This window comes from Salvelinus sp. IW2-2015, linkage group LG15 (genome assembly GCF_002910315.2).
Source record: "Salvelinus sp. IW2-2015 linkage group LG15, ASM291031v2, whole genome shotgun sequence".
NCBI lineage: Eukaryota > Metazoa > Chordata > Actinopteri > Salmoniformes > Salmonidae > Salvelinus > Salvelinus sp. IW2-2015.
Window position 1 is genome coordinate 38584372 of NC_036855.1, and position 17564 is coordinate 38601935.

At 42.5% G+C, this 17564-nt stretch overlaps 1 pseudogene; it reads left to right on the plus strand.

Annotated features, from left to right (window-relative positions):
• The first annotated feature begins 5878 nt into the window (after positions 1-5878).
• LOC111974374 (selenoprotein M-like) lies at positions 5879-8007 on the plus strand (annotated as a pseudogene).
• The last annotated feature ends 9557 nt before the right edge of the window (positions 8008-17564 follow it).

Sequence of the window (17564 nt, forward strand, 5' to 3'; positions counted from 1 at the left end):
GCTTAAGCCTGATGAATGTGTACTGTGTAAAATGGCAGCTCACCTCCTGGTTCACCTAGTGCCATTATCCCCGTGCATCCCCACAAGGCGGATGGGTTGCTTACATTCTACGAGTAGCAAATTTGCAATTTTACAAAAAAAAAAAGACGTTTTCGTCTTTTGAGCTTTAGTCATGAATCTATGCAGCCTACTCAATCACTTTTTATAGCTACTGTTTACAGCCTCCTGGGCCATATTACAGCGTTTGCTTACACCTGAGTTCCCCTGAATTCCCTACGGACCTTCGTTAGTCATAGCATAATATTTCAAATTTTTTGGTGATTTTATATCTCATATTTGGAAAAAATCACCGACCACTCCCAAAGGCTTTCGGAGCCAATCAATCGGACTCAGTGGGTTTTGTCCAACATGTCTCCTCGGCCTACTCCCGGCCGACATCAGTATTGGACTAGTGGTTGCCGCTCGACTTAGGGTAATAAATGTCTAGTACGCGATCTTAATGTTTTTCCTCATAATTCCGGACTACCGGACCCCCTTTTATTTTAAGTTTGCAATCGCACACCATATCTGCCTTCAGACCCCAACCAAGGAGCACTCAAAGCTTCATAGCTATTAATTTCCAGACAACACAAACATTTCTTGATGGCCCTTTCCAGACTCCTTCTGCACCCAAGGACGTCAGGACAAAATTCGTTAACCACCTTAACTGGAGGAATCAATTAAACCTTGCGCAGATAACCTAGATGCAGTCTGCAACCCCTAAAAACGAAACATTTGTTCAGTAAGAAACTAGCTTCCCTGGTATTTACGCATGTAAACGGTTTTCTAGAATCTTCTCCTTCCTCCGACGAGGGAGGCAAAGGAATCGGAGGGACCAATCGCCAGCGACGTATGTGCCATACATGAATTTTATTCAAATTAAGACCACACACGAGACACTTGATCACTTACAAATAACAAAACCGAAGTACAGACCTGAACAAACGAATTAATAATTTATACCCGAGACCGCATGCACACAAGAACAGACTAACATAACCGAACAACCGAAACAAGTCGCGTGTGGGTGCACAGGACACAGACCGGACTGACATCACACAACAACAGTGTGAACAGCCAACCGTTATATATGGCTCAAATCAGAGAAACGTCAAACACCTGTCTCTGATTGAGAAGCCATTAGGGCTAATTACAAGTGACTGAAACAATAGACACAAACCATAGAATGCCCCACCCCACACTCCGCCCTCGCCAACTAAACACATTACACAACTACATAAAACAGGGTCAGGAACGTGACAAGAAATACCGAGCTTTGAAGCAATGTTTCCAGAAGAATTGGACGGCAAATGGGCCACACCAACTGCGAAGTCTTCCGACTAGCTTGGAACGACATACCGTGCAGTATCGAAGAGCCCTCACTGTCTGCTCGATCATCCTACTTTTTCCAAACTTAATTGAGGAAAATAAGAAATCCCAATTTTTCTTTTGATACGTTGCAAAGCTATACTAAAAGCAGCATTCCCAAGACGAGGCATGGCTTTCACTTCGCCACCACCGGGCCACCAGGTTCCAGCGCGACAATCAAAGACATGACCGCCTACCGGGCGTCGCACAGCCACTTCCACGCCACTTGACCATCAGTCGGACTCAACCGATACTCTCTGCACACACTACCAGCGCGTCAATCGGCCCTGGAGCGCCACCATTCACTACTTACACCGACAATTCCACACTCCACGGTACCCGCCCAGCCGTCCACGCCGATCCCAGTCCCATCACCGTACTACATTCCCCCGCCCTTCAACAATGCGCGCTCCACCCTCGCCTCGAGCGCCACGCACCTCTCTCGTGCCACCCTCCCCAACAAATACGTGCACCCCAGCCATGAATCTACCACCGTCCCTCTTCCCACCAATCCCCTCATCGGTGATCCTGCTATATACTCGCCGATAGCTAAAAAGCGCCACCCTCACTCTCGAGCCCGCTCCTTACCCATGTGACCAACATACCAACCCACACACCACCACATCCAACCTCCCCTCTCCATGAAGTACCGCACTCCTACTCCCTCAAGTACAGCTCTCCAAATTCCCTCACACTATCATTTCGCAGGAACAGATCATGATCATTCAGAAAGCAATTACGAACTCCTCTTTAAATCTGCGTATTCTCAGCGGCTTAGCTGTTCTGGCATCTGCACCAGCTTCTGCCAGGGCTGCATCTTGGAGAAACATTTAAATGTTTTAGTACTATATCTCTTGACACATGATGAAAATTGATCATGCGTCATTTATGAACATTTTGAACATCTTGGCCAATGTTCTGTTATAATCTCCACCCGGCACAGCCAGAAGAGGACTGGCCACCCCTCATAGCCTGGTTCCTCTCTAGGTTTCTTCCTAGGTTTTGGCCTTTCTAGGGAGTTTTTCCRAGCCACCGTGCTTCTACACCTGCATTGCTTGCTGTTTGGGGTTTTAGACTGGGTTTCTGTACAGCACTTCGAGATATTAGCTGATGTACGAAGGGCTATATAAAATAAACTTGATTGATTGATTGATTGATCACCGACCATTTCGAATCCCACCGTACCTTCTCCGCTATGCAATCTGGTTTCCGAGCTGGTCATGGGTGCACCTCAGCAACGCACAAGGTCCTGAACGATATCATAACCGCCATCAACAAAAGACAATACTGTGCAGCCATATTCATCGACCTGGCCAAGGCTTTCGACTCTGTCAGTCACCGCATTCTTATCGGCAGACTCAACACCCTTGGTTTCTCAAATGACTGCCTCGTCTGGTTCACCAACTACTTCTCAGATAGAGTTCAGTGTGTCAAATCATAGGGCCTGTTGTCCGGACCTCTGGCTGTCTTTATGGCTCTATGAGGGTGCCACAGGGTTCAATTCTCGGGCCGACTATTTTCTCTGTAGACATCAATGATGTCGCTCTTGGGGCTGGTGGATTCTCTGATCCACCTCTCTGCAGACGACACCATTCTGTATACTTCTGGCCCCTCTTTTGACACTGTGCTAACTAACCTCCAGACGAGCTTCAATGCCATACAACTCTCCTTCTGTGGCCTCCAACTGCTCTTAAATGCAAGTAAAACTAAATGCATGCTCTTCAACCGATCGCTGCCCGCACCTGCCCCCCGTCTAGCATCACTACTCTGGACGGTTCTGACTGAGAATATGAGGACAACTACAAATACCTATGTGTCTGATTAGACTGTAAACTCTCCTTCCAGACACATATTAAGCATCCAAATCCAAAATGAAATCTAGAATCAGCTTCCTATTTCGCAACAAAGCATCCTTCACTCATGCTGCCAAACATACCCTCGTAAAACTGACTATCCTACCGATCCTTGACTTTGGCGATGTCATTTACAAAATAACCTCCAACACTCTACTCAGCAAATTGGATGCAGTCTATCACAGTGCCATCCATTTTGTCACAAAGCCCCATATACTACCCACCACTGCGACCTAAATGCTCTCGTTGGCTGGCCCTAGCTTCATATTTGTCGTCAAACCCACTGGCTCCAGGCCATCTATAAGTCTTTGCTAAGTAAAGCCCTGCCTTATATCAGCTCACTGGTCACCATAGTAGCACCCACCCGTAGCACACGCTCCAGCAGGTATGTTTCACTGGTCACCCCCAAAACAAATTACTCTATTGGCTGCCTTTCCTTCCAGTTCTCTGCTGACAATGACTGGAACAAATTGCAAAAATCACTAAAGCTGGAGACTCATATCTCCCTCACTAACTTTAAGCATCAGCTATCAGAGCAGCTTATAGATCATTGCCCATCTGTAAATAGCCCATCCAACTACCTCATCCCCATATTGTTATTTATTTTATTTATATATCATTTTTGCTCTTTTGCACCCCAGTATCTCTACTTGCACATTCATCTTCTGCAGATCTATCACTCCAGTGTGTATTTACTAAATTGTAATTATTTCGCCACTACGGCCTATTTATTGCCTTACCTCCCTAATCTTACTTCATTTGCACACACTGTATATAGACTTTTCTATTGTGTTATTGACTGTACGTTTGTTGATTCCATGTGTAACTCTGTGTTGTTGTTTGTGTCACACTGCTTTGCTTTATCTTGGCCAGGTCGCATTTGTAAATGAGAACTTGTTCTCAGCTGGCCTACCTGGTTAAATAAAGGTGAAAAAAATATATATTATTCTGTGTGGAAATAGGCCTGTTGCTATACTGTATGTAGACCAGATGTCATACAGATCCTACAAGGAGTTGGTTTTCACTAGGGCCCAGAGTTTTTCCTCACCTGGTCACATGGTCTGTAGAAACTCCTACTCCAGGGTTTCTCAAACTCGGTCCTCAGGACCCCAAGAGGTGCACGTTTAGTTTTGTGCCCTAGCACTACACAGCTGATTCAAATAATCAACTAATCATCAAGCTTTGATCATTTGAATCAGCTGTGTAGTGTTAGGGCAAAAACCAAAATGTGCACCCCTTGGGGTCCTGAGGACCGAGTTTGGGAAACGCTGTCCTAGTCTGATGTACGATAGGTACAATGGATGATGTAAGAATAGACTAAGATGATTTGACAATACAGACAGTGATTTTTTTTTAATATATAGCAGCATGGGGTGTGAATTTGTGTAGGCTTGACATTGGAGTTTAAGTTTGTGGAACGGGGAACAAGATATGAGGTGCATGGAGGTTAGTGTGCCTTTGTGTTCATGAATGTGGCTTTTTTTGTTGGGTATGACTGAGTTCCTTCCTATTTTCACTGCATTTATCTTCCTGTCTTTTCACAGGAATCAGTTCACCATGTGACCTATCTCACTACAGCTCTACACCATCATTAGTCCCTCAAATTATCAGCAGATGGATGGTTGTAACCTCTGGTTCTGACATACTCTCCAACATAGAAGGAGGCCTACACACACATACAGGGAGAAAACATATGGTATGCATCCACACATATACAGTACTCTCACAGAGGCATGCCAAGAATACCCAACCCCCATCTTCTCCTTTCGCTCTCTTTCCTTCTCCTGCTGTTTAAAATGTAATTGTATTTGGATTGTTCTGCTGCTCAATCTAGGCCAGTAAACATGCATTGTGAGAAACATGGCTGGGTTTATAACACAAATAAAGATAAATTAAAGTAAAACTATAACTATTTTCCGTGTCGGAGGGGGACTGTTCTTTTTAATTTGGGCTGTGGATTTACAGTCACAGCCAAGGGGAGGAAACTCTGTTAAACTCTGTTCAAATGAGGACTGCTCTACCATTTGACACATCATGGCTTGCAGACACCGAACTGCTGAATGTTAAGGGTTGAACATCAAGTTCTAAGCTCTAGACTGGGAAATATAGAGAGGGATGGTTTTGCTTTAGCATTCCAATCTAGAAGGGTTTATTTTTCTTGGAAACATAATTGTCTGTGGCTAGAATTTGGAAGTAGGCTACATTTTACCCGCCAATCTGCCCGGAAATAAAAGTCAGTTGTTGTTGCCCTCTAGTGTACATGTCATGCCTCTGTTTCATTGACAAAGGACAAGCAAAGGTTCTACTATGGAATGGAACAACAGAATACATTTTTTTGTCATCTACTGTATTGTTGTGTCATGGGATTTGACTGCATTCATTTCAAGGGGACTTCTAGGGTTAAAGGCATGCTTATTCAATGTAACCATTTATTTCAACCTGACATACTGTGGTTCTACTGTAGCTCCATCTGTGGGGAAATAGAGAAACGTTCTATGGTGTCAGATTCTAAAGTGTTTTACTATGTTTCACTATTCTCTGCAGCACACAGTTTAGCAGGTATTTTACCGTCATACATACAGGCTTAACAAGTTCAAGAAAATGCACTGCAGTGTGCCATGAGGTATGTTTTCACTGGCACCATGATCTGGGAAAAAGTGATAAGGATGCAGGTGTCCTCGAGGGTTGCTACAGAGACAGAGGATATTTTATGGAGTCGGGGGTACCAATCCTGATAGAAAGTGTTCATTAACATCTATATTTATGTTCAAGCCATTTCAAGTGGAACAAGTATTATGCCTATCTGGTGTCCATTTCCCATAATGTCTGTCATTGAGAATAAACCAAAAGAAAACCCAAACTAAAAAGATGACTCATTTTCCTAATGGACCCTCTTCCCCCTTGGCCCTGCCACCTGGTTCAGTGTCAKAGATGTCACAGATATAGCCGTTGAAGAGATACCTGTAATAGCCAAGGGCATACTTAAGGTAAGTTAAATGTGAATGATGTGGTGGTTAAATTAGTGAAATTAATTGACTTCTGTACTCTGAACATACCTTTGTTAAACTTTCTACTTAGGAGGAAGACACATATTTATTGTTGGTACACGAAGGCTTGACTATCTTTGATCTAACTGAGAAACAGATTAGACATGGTGGTTGTGAATGAAAAATACTCATTGTCTGTTCATTTTTCCCATTGGGCCCAAGTGTGGTTGGATGAGCCATCAAGAAGATGCCTGAGCTCGATACGTTTCTCATGGAGCGATGGCCATTGTAGTATCCTTCTATTGGTTTCTGTGTAGATCTTAAATAGATTTATGAGGCTAGATTATAATTTTATTATGGTTGCTATGTCGCTTTCTAATGATATTTTGGGAGATCGTTTGCAATGTACATTGTGCATTGTAGTATGTTAGCATTACCTCATATGGTTACATCGTACCTCATGTCATTTTTTTCAAAACTTGACCCACCCAAAGCCTTTTGTAGTTTCTCATGACCTTCCAGATAAACAAGAACATGTGTGTTAGCGACAACCCAGTTTTATGCCATCGTGAATTGGCCTCAAACCACAAGTGGGTCCAACTAAGTTCAAATCCATCATGTGTCAGTATTCAAGTATGTTGAATGATGTTTGATCTCACTTGAAATATATCCAGAAGTAGATTGTTCTTGAATTTGTTGGTGTTCCCGTATCCTACAGGCAGAGAGTGAACCTAGTCCTGGACAACAACAAAAAATCATGCTTAATGGAGAATCTTCACTGAAATAGATTTTTTTGGTCCAGGACTAGGAATAATCTGGGCTCCGGAAACCAGCCCTACATATATGTTCCTTGAGCATCATTTCCGTTGAAGTCACAATCTGGAATATGATTACAGGGGAGGAAAGAATCCACTTCTGATATTCTACAATGATAAGGATGAGGTTGTTCAGGTAAGATATGATTCCCATTGAAGATGCTACATATTGTAGCAAATTCAGAGGGTAACTCTGACTGGGATTTGAACCTAGGTCCAGTGACTGTCAAGCCAACACTTTAACCATTATGCCAAGAGCTCCAAACCATTCAACAAAGTCGCTGGGTGTTGGGTTAAGGTCGTTACATTAGCTCATTCCTTAGGGAGAGCTTGTCCCCACACCAAGTACCTTACATGTAAATGCCTCTCCAAAGGCCTCATCCCACTTCTGACACCAATGTAGTGGATGTGGGGGTAGGCCTGACAAGGCCTCAAACCCAGGTCCAGCTACTGTATAGCCAACACCTTAACTCTTACGAAGTCAGAACCTCTTGATGGGTGTTGTTTTAAGATCGCTACAATATCGTCTAAAGGTCAGACAAAGATTATCAGCTAAATGGTTGGGTAAATAACATATATTTTCTGACCTTGACTCAAGCATGACAAGATTAGAGAGAAATACATAACTATTGCAAGAAGACATTACACAATAAAAAATAGGAACATATAGGTGTGATTTTAAACAGTTAAAGAGAAAGAGGCATGACAGTGATGCTGTATATTTTCTGAACCTGTTCAATCTTGAATTATGGTTTCCCCGCCCTGTACTGAATGTAAACATTTTGTGTGTGTGTTGTATCAGGTGGATGAGATCAGCAGTCTGCTGGAGTTGCTGGGTTTCTACAATCGATCTCAGAAGAGAGAGGAGGTGCCAGGGCAGTTTCAGTACTTTCCCCTGCGTGCCCCCAGAGATGAGCTGTAAGCACAGGGACACCTTGTGGCCATACTCTGTCATTGCAGCCTGTCACACATAACGAGTGAGGCCCCAAGGCCACAACATAATCCAGGCCTCAGTCTGAGGAATACAGACTCTGTACCACACTGTCTCACTGTAATTTAAACATTAATTGAATCATGAATTTGTCAATAAAAGTTTTCACAAGTTACGTAAAATGTTTCTCTTACTGACTTTTTGTGGCTTACTACCATTTTATAGAGATCCTATTAAATTACTATGTAATAAACCCTCAACGTTAGAATGGGGTGAAAATGGCAGCCAGATTGGCCAGGGAGAAATCCAAACCAGTCTAATTGGCGTGAATGGCAGAATTGACAGAATCCAGATTTTACTTATGCAGGTAAATAAAAGTAAGGCGGGTGATGTATCAGAAATTGTGTAGTAGAATTATTGTCAACCTAAAATATTGTCATATAATTATATATACAGTTGATATGGGTTGTTGACCAATTTTCTGTCTAAATAGCCTCTAAAATATATGTAAGCAGACCATAAATGTCTCAATTGTTGTTTTCTTGGAAAGCTATGAGTGCTATTATATGATACAATATCAGTAATTGTTGCAAGTCCAACTGATTTCTGCCAGTTTATTGCTGCATTGTTTTAATGGAATATTGGAATAATGGCAGTTCATTTGAAAAATTAATGGAATCATTCCTCTTAAACTGGCAGGCAAACTAGCTAACAAACATACAGTGCAGATAAATTCTTCAAATTCATTCTTTTACACAATATCTTATCACAACACTTGCAAACCATGGTTGACCAACTCCCTGACCTAAACGGCGGACCTTTATACCATCATAAGAAGGTTCATGTCCATCTAATATTCTAATTCCTAATGATGTGCTTACCACACAGTCTATCTTCCATCAAAACATGATATATCTACATCTCTTTAAAGTCATAGAGCAGAGTTTCAACAGGTAACGATTGATATTAGTTAGTGTAGCAAATATGTGTGATGTTGATTTAGAAGATAACCTGCCTTAATCCTTATATCAATTACAGGGGATTCACAACTAGCACTTAATATTCTGAGAACAGTATGTTTCTTAGAGCTTGGTGAATGTGTGGTTGTCCTATGGTTAGTTTGCATACAACCTTCCCACAACTTTCTGGGAATGGTGCAAGATAGCTGCTTGGCTTTAGAACATTCTCAGCACATTTAAGGAACTTCACCCCAAAAATATTTCTTGGTATTTTATTACTTTAACAGGACGTTTCCTGACAGTTCAAACATGGTACATTTCATTTTTATTTTGGGAATGTTCTAGGAACATTCTCCAACTGGTTTGACATTGGGAATGTTTACTCATGGATCTAGAACGCTAAGAAACAACGTTCTTTTGTGGGAATTTCCGTACTTGAGCAATACGTTTCCCACAGGTTTCCTCATGGTTCTATTTAAAGTCGTGTTCTCAAATTGTTCCAAGAACGCTAAGAAACAATGTTCTTCTGTGGGAATTTCAGCAAAATCTTTCCTACAGGTTTAAAAAAAAAATGTATACCACTATCTCCTGATAGTCAAGCACTGCAGTGCTTATACCGCTTTCTCATGACACATCAAGCACTGCAGTGCCTTAGACCGCTGCGCCACTCGGGAGACCCCTACAGGTTTTCTCGTTGTTCTATTTAAAGTCATGTTCTCAAATTGTTCCGATAACGTAAGAACACTTTCCATTAAAAAAAACACAAGAAAACTTTTATAGCATTCAAAGAACATTCTAAGAATCTTATTTAAAAACATATCCATTCCGTTCTCATAATCAACAAAACTATCCTCTATCTTGTAAAGTGTGTTCAGGTGTGTTGGCCGCGGCCACTAATTGGGCATATCTGATCTTAATGAGTGCTTGTTTTCTTTGAAATTGGGCCTGTTTGAATAGACTAAAATGAACAGCCTTGTATGTGTAAAAAAACATGTTAGCACCATCCTGTTGGAGCAGTGGAAAAATTCCATCAATAGAGAACAGAAGATTATAGGTTCAAATCTCACTGATGCTATGTCACAATAAAAAAATCATTAATTTCCATGTGTCCTATCTGTGATTGGAGATAAAAAGAGTTAACCTGAAAATTAGATGTTATTTTATTGAAACATTCAGTGAATGTTTTAAGGAAGTAAAAAAAAAACATTAAAATAATATAGATTTTGTCTCTCTGTATTTCATAATTGTCCTTCAATTCGAAAGAGGCTGAATGTACACTACATGACCAAAGTATTTGGACACCTGCTCGCGAACATCTCATACCCCCTTTGCTGCTATAACAGCCTCCACTCTTCCGGGAAGGCTTTCCACTAGATGTTGGAACATTGCTGCGGGGACTTGCTTCCATTCAGCCGCAAGAACATTAGTGAAGTCGGGCACTGATGTTGGGCAATTGTGCCTGGCTCGCAGTCAGTGTTCCAAATCATCCCAAAGGTGTGTGATGGGGTTCGAGGTCAGGGCTCTGTGCAGGCCAGTCAAGTTCTTCCACACCAATCTCGACAAACCATTTCTGTATGGACCTCACTTTGTACACGGGGGCATTGTCATGCTGAAACAGAAACGTTTCTTCCCCAAACAGTTGCCTCAAAGTTGGAAGCACAGAATCATCTAGAAGGTCATTGTATGCTGTACCATTAAGATTCCCCTTCACTGGAACTAAGGGGCCTAGCCTGAACCATGATAAACAACCCCGGACCATTATTCCTCATCCACCAAACTTTACAGTTGGCACTATGCTTTGGGGGCAGGTAGCGTTCTTCTGGCATCTGTCAAACCCAGATTCGTCCATCGGACAGCCAGATGAATGTGTTTCCACTGCTTCAGAGTCAAATGGCGGCGAGCTTTACACCCCTCCAGCTAACGCTTGGCATTGCACATGGTGATCTTAGGCTTGTAGGCCATGGAAACCCATTTCATTAAGCTCCCGACGAACAGTTCTTGTGCTGATGTTGCTTCCAGAGGCAGTATGGAACTCAGTTGTGAGTGTTGCAACCGAGGACAGACTATTTTTTTTCAGCACTCGGCGATCCCGTTCTGTGAGCTTGTGTGGCCTATTATTGTTGCTCCTAGACGTTTCCACTTCTCAATAACAGCACTTACATTTGGACTTGGCAGTTCTAGCAGGGCAGATATTTGATGAAGTGACTTGTTGGAAAGGTGGCATCCTATGATGGTGCCACGTTGAAAGTTACTGAGCTTTTCAGTAGGGCCATTCTACTGCCAATGTTTGTCTATGGAGATTGCATGGCTGTGTGCTCGATTTTATAAACCTGTCAGCAACGGGTGTGGCTGAAATAACCGAATCCACTAATTTGATATACATACACCATATTTTAAAAAGTATCTCCCCCGGAGAAAGCATCCGAGCGAGCGAAACAGCGCCCCTCTATATGTGTAGGTTATCTATCGTGAGCTATATAAAGTTGGCCTTTTCCTAAATTAGCCATTGACGGAGACAGAGATTTGGACATGTGGTTTTACTTAATTCTCCGTACTGGCCAGTGATTATAATGGTGATTCTGATCCAACCACATGTGAAAGAGACGTGATTAAAATACAACTTTGAAATACTTTTCCAAAGGAGGAAGCTACTAAAGTGTTAAATTGTGCCCAAAATGTAATCAAATCAAACCAAATTGCATTTGTCACATGCGCCAAATACAACCTTACCCTGAAAATGCTTACTTACAAGCCCTTAACCAACAATGCAGTTTTAAGAAAAATAACAGTTAAGAAAATATTTACTAAATAAACAAAAGTTTAAAAAAGTAATAACAATAATATTGAGGCTATATACAGGGGGTACCGGTACCGAGTCAATGTGCGGGGGTACAGTTTAGTCGGGGTAATTGAGGTAATATGCATATGGTAGGGGCTAAGTGACTATGCATTGATAATAAGCAGTGAGTAGCAGCAGCTTAAAAAAAGGGGGTCAATGCAAAAAAAGATATAATAATTTTGATGTAACCTTTATTTATACAGGTTTTTCTCATTGAGATAACATCTCTTTTCCAAGAAAGGCCTGAAATAGTCCAGGTAGCCATTTGATTAACTGTTCAGCAGTCTTATGGCTTGGGGGTTAGAAGCTGTTAAGGAGCCTTTTGGACCTAGACTTGCAGTAGCAGAGAGAACAGTCTATGACTAGGTTGGCTGGAGTCTTTGACAATTGCTGGATATTGTGATCTGTTATAAAATTGTAATTTTGTTATGAAATTATGAGTTGATGCACTGTTTTATAATTGCGCTGTTTATTTACATAAATCATGTGCGTTTCAAAACGGCCTTTCAGTTCGGTTACTTTGATGATTGATAGTGGTAGTGGTAGTTATAACCACATGATGATTGATAGTGGTAGTGGTAGTTATAACCACATGATGATTGATAGTGGTAGTGGTAGTTATAACCACATGAATGAATTGATAGTGTGTGGTAGTTATAACCACATGATGATTGATATGGAGTGGGTAGTTATAACCACATGATGATTGATAGTGGTAGTGGTGTTTAACCACATGATGATTGATAGTGGTAGTGGTAGTTATAACACATGATGATTGATAGTGGTAGTGGTAGTTATACCACATGATGATTGATAGTGGTAGTGGTAGTTATAACCACATGATATGATTATTGGTAGTGGTAGTTATAACCCACATGATGATTGATAGTGGTAGTGGTAGTTATAACCACATGATGATTGATATTGTAGTGGTAGTTATAACCCATGATGATGATTGTGGTAGTGGTAGTTTAACACCCATGATGATTGATGTGGTAGTGGTAGTTTTAACCACATGATGATTGATAGGGGTAGTGGTAGTTATACCACATGATGATTGATAGTGGTAGTGGTAGTTATAACCACATGATGAGTGATATTGGTAGTGGTAGTTATACCCACATGATGATTGATAGTGGTAGTGGTAGTTATAAACCACATGATGATTGATATGTGGTAGTGGTAGTTATAACCACATGATGATTGATGTGGTAGTGGTAGTTATAACCACATGATGATTGATATGTCGTGAGTTATAACCAGATGATTGATGAGTGGTAGTGGTAGTTATAACCACATGATGATTATGTGTAGTGGTAGTTATACCACATGATGATTGATAGGTGGTAGTGGTAGTTATAACCACATGATGATTGATAGTGGTAGTGGTAGTTATAACCACATGATGATTGATAGTGGTAGTGGTAGTTATAATCACATGATGATTGATAGTGGTAGTGGTAGTTATAACCACATGAGTGCACTAAATGACCATAAGAGGGATAGTAAACTTTGAAGAGTGCGGGCAAAGTCCCAATAGTAAATGATCATGGTGCTCAGATCCTGGTGAGAGATCTTTTCTGATGATCCAAGCGTAGCTTGTAGCTTTCGTGGATAGATAGGGAGACAGAACAATAACAGCACAAAAATTGACAGCACAAAATCTCCAAAGGATATTATTTCAATTCCAATCCTATATGCCAAGTTATTTGGTTGAGATAAGAGGAAGAACGATTGGTAACAGTACATTTTATTATTTTCGAAAAGTTTCTTTCAGTAGAATATTTCAATTTCACAACTAAAAACATTTAATAACCAGCTTACAAGTAACCGAGTACTCAAGCAGAGGTACTAAAGGTCATCTTATAACGAACACTATGATTGTATCACTAAATAATAATAACAGCTTGCCCGACTTCACTAATGTTCTTGCGGCTGAATGGAAGCAAGTCCCCACAGCAATGTTCCAACATCCAGTCAAGATAATCTCTCTGACTGATATAGCCTACTGTGCAATCCAATCCATGCTGATTTAGTTTTATTTATTTTATTTTACCTTTATTTAACTAGGCAAAACAGTTAAGATGAAATGCAGTCCTGTGTTACTAGCGTTTCCCTCATCCCCCATTTACCCGACGACCCTGCCCTCCCCGGCCTCGTCCGAATCACATTTAATARGTTTTGAATTCCATTTGCCGTTGAAGAGGAGTAGGGAATAGAAATAGGGGTAAGAAAAAAAGAGAGCGAAAATCCCTCTGGAGGTTCGGGCACATCTGASGCAGCTCTCCTCACTGCTGCGATTTCTCTGGCTTCTCATCAAATTGACTTTCATTTAGCTGAATGTGGTGAATAATAGCCTGCGAGAGGCAGGGGACATAATACTCCCTATCTCACCAAACATATTGTTTCCCTTGTGATTTCACTTTGAAATGTGACTGCGAGTTCTGAGTGTCTCTCTCTGTCTGTACCCCAGGATTCTTTTGTATTTTTTTTCTATCTTTCGTCTTCATCCCCCTGTGTTGCAGAGTACTGTCATCTCTCTCTCTCTCACACACTTCCCCTCTCTCTCTCCTGATGCGGTAGGCCCCATCTTCTCCTTAATTATAATTGGGTGCAGCTTCAAGGTAATCACGAATGTGATCTCTGAGACGTGTGGTGGTGGTGCTGTGAGAGCTGTGTGAGGGGCGATGAGAAACGACTGCCTTCTGGATCTGTGTGTGTGTCTCTGTGTGTGCGTGTGCGTGTGCGTGTGTGTGTGTGTTTTTATTTATTTTATTTTTATTTCACCTTTATTTAACCAGGTAGGCTAGTTGAGAACAAGTTCTCATTTGCAACTGCGACCTGGCCAAGATAAAGCATAGCAGTGTGAACAGACAACACAGAGTTACACATGGAGTAAACAATAAACAAGTCAATAACATGGTAGAAAAAAAAGAGAATCTATATACAATGTGTGCAAAAGGCATGAGGTAGGCAATAAATCGAATAATTACAATTTAGCAGATTAACACTGGGAGTCGAGAAATCAATCAGTGTCATGTGCAGAAAGAGATACTGGTGTGCAAAAGAGCAGGAAAGTAAATAATAAAAAAGCAGTATGGGGGTGAGGTAGGTAAATTGGGTGGGTAGTTTACAGATGGATATTACAGCTGCAGCGATCGGTTAGCTGCTCGGATAGCAGATTTTTAAGTTGTTGAGGGAGATAAAAGTCTCCAACTTCAGAGATTTTTGCAATTCGTTCCAGTCGCAGGCAGCAGAGAACTGAAGGAAAGGCGTCCAAATGAGGTTTTGGCTTTAGGGATGATCAGTGAGATACACCTGCTGGAGCGCGTGCTGCGGGTGGGTGTAGCCATCGTGGACCAGGTAACTGAGATAAGGCGGCACTTTACCTAGCATAGCCTTGTAGATGACCTGGAGCCAGTGGGTCTGACGACGAACATGTAGCGAGGGCCAGCCGACTAGGGCATACAGGTCGCAGTGGGGGTCGTATAAGGTGCTTTAGTAACAAAACGAATGGCACTGTGATAAACTGCATCCAGTTTGCTGAGTAGAGTATTGGAAGCTATTTTGTAGATGACATCGCCGAAGTCGAGGATCGGTAGGATAGTCAGTTTTACTAGGGTAAGTTTGGCGGCGTGAGTGCAGGAGCTTTGTTGCGGAATAGAAAGCCGATTCTTGATTTGATTTTGGATTGAGATGTTTTGATATGAGTCTGGAAGGAGAGTTTGCAGTCTAGCCAGACACCTAGGTACTTTAGATGTCCACATATTCAGGTCGGAACCGTCCAGGGTGGTGATGCTAGTCGGGCGCGGGTGCAGGCAGCGAACGGTTGAAAAGCATGCATTTGGTTTACTAGCGTTTAAAGGGCAGTTGAGGCCACGGAAGGAGTGTTGTATGGCATTGAAGCTCGTTTGGAGGTTAGATAGCACAGTGTCCAAGGAGGGCCGGAAGATATAGAATGGTGTCGTCTGCATAGAGGTGGATCAGGGAATCGCCCGCAGAAGAGCAACACATTGATGTATACAGAGAAAAGAGTCGGCCCGAGAATTGGAACCCTGTGGTACCCCATAGAGACTGCCAGAGGACCGGACAACATGCCCTCCGATTTGACACACTGAACTCTGTCTGCAAAGTAGTTGGTGAACCAGGCAAGGCAGTCATTAGAAAAACCGAGGCTACTGAGTCTGCCGATAGAATATGGTGATTGACAGTCGAAAGCCTTGGCCAGGTCGATGAAGACGGCTGCACAGTAATGTCTTTTATCGATGGCGGTTATGATATCGTTTAGTACTTGAGCGTGGCTGAGGTGCACCCGTGACCGGCTCGGAAACCGGATTGCACAGCGGAGAAGGTACGTGGGATTCGAGATGGTCAGTGATCTGTTTGTTGACTTGGCTTTCGAAGACCTTAGATAGGCAGGGCAGGATGGATATAGGTCTGTAACATTTGGGTCCAGGGTGTCTCCCCTTTGAAGAGGGGGATTACCGCGGCAGCTTTCAATCCTTGGGGATCTCAGATGATACGAAGGAGAGGTTGAACAGGCTGGTAATAGGGGGTGCGACAATGGCGGCGGACAGTTTCAGAAATAGGGGGTCCAGATTGTCAAGCCCAGCTGATTTGTATGGGTCCAGGTTTTCCAGCTCTTTCAGAACATCTGCTATCTGGATATGGGTAAAGGAGAAGCTGGGGAGGCTTGGCGAGTAGCAGCGGGGGGCGGGGCTGTTGGCCAAGGTTGGAGTCGCCAGGAGGAAGGCATGGCCAGCCATTGAGAAATGTTTGTTGAAGTTTTCGTTATCACGGACTTATCAGTGGTGACCGTGTACCTAGCCTCCAGTGCAGGGGCAGCTGGGAGGAGGTGCTCTTGTTTTCCATGGACTTTACAGTATCCCAGAACTTTTTGGAGTTAGAGCTACAGGATGCAAATTTCTGCTCTTGAAAAAGCTGGCCTTTGCTTTCCTGACTGACTGCGTGTATTGGTTCCTGACTTCCCTGAACAGTTGCATATCGCGGGGGCTCTTCGATGCTATTGCAGTTCGCCACAGGATGTTTTTGTGCTGGTCGAGGGCAGTCAGGTCTGGAGTGAACCAAGGGCTATATCTGTTCTTGGTTCTGCATTTTTTGAACGGGCATGCTTGTCTAATATGGTGAGGAAGTAACTTTTAAAGAATGACCAGGCATCCTCAACTGACGGGATGAGGTCAATATCCTTCCAGGGTACCCGGGCCAGGTCGATTAGAAAGGCTGCTCAGAAGTGTTTTAGGGAGCGTTTGACAGTGATGAGGGGTGGTCGTTTGACCGCGGACCCGTGGCGGATACAGGCAATGAGGCAGTGATCGCTGAGATCTTGATTGAAGACAGCAGAGGTGTATTTGGAGGGCAGGTTGGTCAGGATAATGTGTGTGTGTGTGTGTGTGTGGGAACTCCTTGGACAGGTGCCAAAAATGTGTGTGTATGCTTAGAGACTTATTATATGTGACTGTGATGACTCTATGGTACGTTTGTCATCCCCCGGAGATGTGTCTCTCTCTTCTCTCTCTCCTTCTCTTCCTTTTCTCGTTGCACCCTCTCTCTCTCTCTTTGCACCCTCTCTCTCTCTCTTTGCACTGCAAAAGTTATGAAAGACAATGACATCACATTTTTAGGGAATTATTAATATAATGAGTTACATAGTGTGCATCTATGATAACTTTATGTAATATACCCTCTCTCTCTCTCTCTCTCTCTCTCTCTCTCAAATTGTTCTTCTATCACCAACCATGGTACAGTGAAATGG